Below are 5,426 nucleotides of genomic sequence, written 5' to 3' on the forward strand. Positions count from 1 at the left end.
TTGTAAGAAGGGCTAGAGAATTTTTAAGCAGTATCACAGTCATGACAAATGAGCCCTGCTCAATCACAATTTAGAACTGGCTGAAGATTCTGAAAGTAGAACATTTCACACTTCCCAGCCTATTAGGCCACCACTGGGACAAAACCATCACTGCTGGTACATCTGTGAGAAAGTTATTCACCCAAAATATTTCAACTGATGAGCTTACCTGGAATAAACTCAGTAATACAAGCTGCACAGTCTTTAAAGATCCATTCTTATTCTTGAGGTTGGAGTAGCGAGCATCAGAAATACAAATACCTTAGAACTGCACCAATTACCTAAACAATAAATTATTGCTATTTATAAAGATTTTACTATGATGAAAACTGACTCAACGAGCAAGAAACAGAAGACATAATAACTCTTAGTTCCTCTGACGAAGTCAAAATGTGAAATATTTGAATCAAACATGTTCCCTGCTTGGGGTCATAACCACCCATGTCTGCAGCTTACAAAGGCATGTAAGAGCACCACTTCACTTAATAATGTGGGTTTTTTTGTTTGTTTGTTTTTTTAATGAGCTATAGATCAGTCATCACTGACACAGAATGTTTTTAACAAAGGACAGACACATAAGATGCAAGGGAGCAAATTACAAACACCTTACATCAATGAGATTCCTCCAGAACCTGAGGCTATCTAAACAACTACAGGACTCAAAATTAACACACTAAACCCCAAATACTAATAATCTCAAATTGCAACACTTTTGACCTTTACCGTTCCTTCCTGAACTTTTTAGGCACACTTCCTTTGTTTTATGACTCACAGCAAATGTAAAGCTTTTACTTGGGATAGGATAATGTCAGAAAAACAAAAAAAAATAATTCTGTAATTCAATTGCCAAGTATTTTTTACATCCCCAACCCAAGAACTATTATCGTAACTAAAACAAAATACTGATGTTTAGTTCTTTTTTCTGCAGAATTTTATTAAAACTGTTTTGTCCATAATTTATTTTAAGATGTTTAGAAAGTAGCAGTGTTCCATTCTGAAGGCTCCTTAATTTGGAAACTTTTTTTTTTTTCTTCACCCAAATTATTTGGTGTTTTTTTTCTTTTGAAGGAGTAAGTTTGTGAATGTAACAGGAACACAGTCTTGTTAACATGTTGAACTTGACCGAGCAGAAAAGTCAGCTTTTCTGCAGTAGTATTTAACTTAGCGTTCTAAAAATAATTAACACAGAGAGATGACAATAGTTTAATGACGCAAAAGCATCGTTTAATGATAAAAGTTAATCAGCTCCATTTTTCGTATTTTTCTAAACCCATACTTAAACTACTCATTGATGTTACAGTTAAGCAGAAGTTACAATCAAAACAGTAGACAGGCACCAATCTGAACTATACTTTTAGCTACCAACCCAGAACTTTACTAGAATTTACAAACTACAACAACTTGTTTATTATTGCTGTATCACAAGTATTTCCAACACAAAGAGGTTTTGATTTATAAAACTCCGTACAGTTCTCTAAAGTAAGGTCTACAAAATCATTAAGCTCTTATCTGTGCATATCCTCCACAGCACCTCATTTACCAAGGCTGCAGTAACTAGAACATCTCTATCTGCAGTACAGTATCAAGTAACACAGCCATGTGATTAACTGACATCACGCATTCTAGAATGAAACTGGATGTTCTAGTTTATCAAATTAAAACCAACTGGAAATACTACGAACAATATCCTGTTTACGTTTAATGTACACACTTACACAGACTGCAAGCCCACTGACAAGCTATACAATATAACTATGTAAGGCCCTCAAAGTTTGTTTCAATGCTGTTTCAATTATTCATGACTCAGTCCAAGAAGGCCTTACAAGAGGGACGCTTTCCCATTACATCTAAGCTACATTAATAAACACTGCTAAAATGAAAGCCACATATTACTGTTCTGCTTTCTGCATTTCTACTTGGCTTTCTGGCATAACAGCTTATAAGGATTTGCTTACAGGATTGCGCATATGTATCAAGACATTGGCATTTTATTTTGGATCCTTAAACTATTGCTTTAAACTGTGCATTTTTTTAATTAAACAGGAACGTAAGAAACTTTTGTATCAAGTGAACTGAAACTACAATAGTACTTCAACATTACAAAGCCACAAACCTATTTTACTGTAAAAAACCCTATTTTACAACCATACAACTTTTCCCATTTTACAGCTATGTTAAATGGAGGAAAACATTTCAAGAAAGCCATGTGTTCTGCTAGTTTCTGCTCAGTTACTATGGGAATGCAGCTTACTCACTGACTTAATATTAGCTACTTTGGAAAATGAATTTCAGAACACAAAGAATTGCAAATTTAATATGAAAAATGTCAACAGTTTTACAGGGATGATGAATGGACCTCAGATGTTTAAGATCAGAAGTAGCAGGAATCAAAAATATTAGTGAATTAGAGAATTCTGCTTAATGCAAGAGAAATGGTCCTTGATCAAATACACAAAAATACAGGAGAAAGATAACTTCAGTAACTTTTCTGCCAGTCTAAAGGTTTTTATCCAGTGTTAACTAATAGAGAACGTTGAATTAACATTTTGCCATGGAAAGAAAACATTAAATATACAACAGTTGATAGAAATACTGCAAGAGCTAGCTCAACAGAAAACAAAAGATACCAGCAGGGTTTCTAAATTCTAGGTGGTAGAAACCAGAAAATTAATTCAGTCTGCTCATAAGTGACAATGCAAAGACAAAGATTATTATTTGCCATCAGTTACCCAATGTCCATAGGGCACAGACCCAATCTGATGTTTTCCCTCCTAGCATGTATGTAAAGCCTTACAAGTATCAATGGAAAACTGGAAGACCAAAGAGAACCCCCTCCCAACCTCAAAATCAGTGAGGGATCAGGATCTTAACATCTGCAGTTAACTAAATGACTTCTGTATGAAAGCACAGGGATCTCCGTATTACAGAAGTTTTAAGTGGCAGGAGAATAATACTGTGTAGTACAAGAGAATTTAACAATATCATGAATGCTAGAATATCAAGGCAATGCAATTGTACGCACTACCTGAGGAAATGATGTAGCTCTTTCTCAGCGCGTATCATCTGTGTAACTCTGTAACAGAATTACAGGAGTCAGTCATTGTGCCTCAATTGTTTCTACAGAATTCAACCATTGGTAGGTTAAAGGTTTAGTTCCTGCTGATCGATGTTACACCATCATGCTTAGCAAGCATTCTGAAGAGAGACTAGCATATGAACGGAGAGCCCTCAGTATTTCAACAGTGATCTGTGATTCCCGGAGGAAATCCAACATTCACAGCTTCATCATGGTCTCCTCTAGGTCTCAAATCAGAATGAAGCACGGTTAGCACCTGGTGATACAATCCTAACCAAGAGCACCTCCGGACTGATTTTATAGGCCCCACAGAACACTGCACGTATACTTCCTGTGCCTAACACTGAACATCCTTCCAAATGATCAAGTGCACAGGCAAGTAAAAACAAAGTAAATGTACTTTGAAGCAAAGGGCGTGGGATCAACTCTTTATCAACAATTTAACATCTGTACCAATTAATGAAAAATAAACTATATTTCCGAGTATCTGGACTATAGCCACAATCTGGTAACATGTAAGTGACTGCACAGTATTTGTACACTTTCAAGCAATTAAGTCAAGACTTCTCTGTAAGCACTTCCTATTTTTAAAGACAGTACTATCTGTTAAATTTACTTCTTGGATCTCTAAGCATTCTAAAACCAGGGAAGTTGTTTTTGGTAAACAAATTGTGAATTCCAAAAATAAGGACTTGGGACTAAATTTTCTGAATCCTGGGTCAAATGTGTTTGTATCATGATACAAGAATAAGGCTCTAACAGAACACACCACCTTTCTGTGGCATCTTGAGACAGCATGTCATTTAAAAAACCAACAACTTACTATGTAAAAGTTCTTCTGTGGAAATGAATTATTGTTACAATGTGCTACGATTTCTGTAATATATTTATATTGATGAATTCTAAAATCTGAAAATCAAACAGAAGAACAACTGGACAGATGCTTCAGTGGTACAGACTGGCTCAGAAACATGACAATGCACAGCAGATGAGTATTCCCCCCCCCAAAAATAGGCTGACATCCCCATGCACGTAACATATGGTATGCTCTTTTTTGATACGTATTGGCAAAAAAATCTCCCACAGCTGCTGTGGTAACAATTTTTTTTTTTTTAAAAAAGAACCTCTTAAATTGTATTTTTGTAGATTTTTCTACCTAGCAACAGGTGGAAAGTCACTTGAAGAAACCTGCAAACAAGACAGCACATGGCATCTCGGTTCACAACAACTTCAAAACCATTTCAAAACAGCGTTAAGAACAGAACCAGACTCCATCTCTCCTCCTGCACAATAGGAAAGAATGCTATTGACTCTAGAATCATCTTTACATCTATCCACATATTACACATAGACTATTTACTGAATACAAAATATCCACACTATAAGATCCCTGAACAATTAAAAGAAAAAAAAACAACAAACACAAAAAGAAAACCCCCAAATTACTACAGAGCAGATTAAAAAAATAATTGAGAAGCTCAAGGATATTTTACATACTTAAAATAAAGACCTTCGTGCTACATAAGCAATAAACCATGGCTTGCACTCCCTATTAACTACAATGGCTGTATTTTAACCTTTGAGGAACTGACTTTTATAAAACATGGAAGGAATCCTAGGGGGGTGAGAGGAGAAGCAAGGAAAAGAAAGAAAATTATCTCCCTGTGGTTGAGGAGAAAGCAGTATTTCATCCCAACTTGTGATACTGCCACAGTTCCGAAGTTTTGCACAAACACAGAAAAAGTCTAAGAAACAACAAGTTTTCAATGGTCCTATAATAGAAAGAAGTCAATTCTTCCCTTTTTCTACAGCTAAAACCACCATAAAACCAAATTTATTGCTTACCATATGCAAGCAAAATGTCAGCCTCATATAAGGATAATTATTAAACTAGTGGTACAAATTTTATTTGAAAAAGTTACTATTCCCAAGCACTAAAATGACACAATAAGTAAAATACCTTGTAACAACAGAAAATACCAACTGCAAAAAAATAAAAAGTAGACAATCTATTTTGGAACTGAAACAAAATGTACAGACTTCAATAACCAGTTTTTAATACACAGCATATAAATGCTGTCAGCATGTGGGAAAATGGCTTTTCCTTTGTAACTAATATCTTTAAAATTGATGTAATCCAGAAATTAAATGTTAAATTTTCCCTTTAATAAAAGTATGCTGGTTTCCAATGCATCTTAGTAACCAAAGTTTATACAGTACGCCGTGTATCAGAAATCACCATTTTGTGCTGTAACAGTATTTCTATGAAGAAAGGAAATGCAGGAAAAAAACTGTAGTTCGGACAAGTAAA

This window comes from Falco naumanni, chromosome 8 (genome assembly GCF_017639655.2).
Source record: "Falco naumanni isolate bFalNau1 chromosome 8, bFalNau1.pat, whole genome shotgun sequence".
In the NCBI taxonomy this organism is placed as follows: Eukaryota; Metazoa; Chordata; class Aves; order Falconiformes; family Falconidae; genus Falco; species Falco naumanni.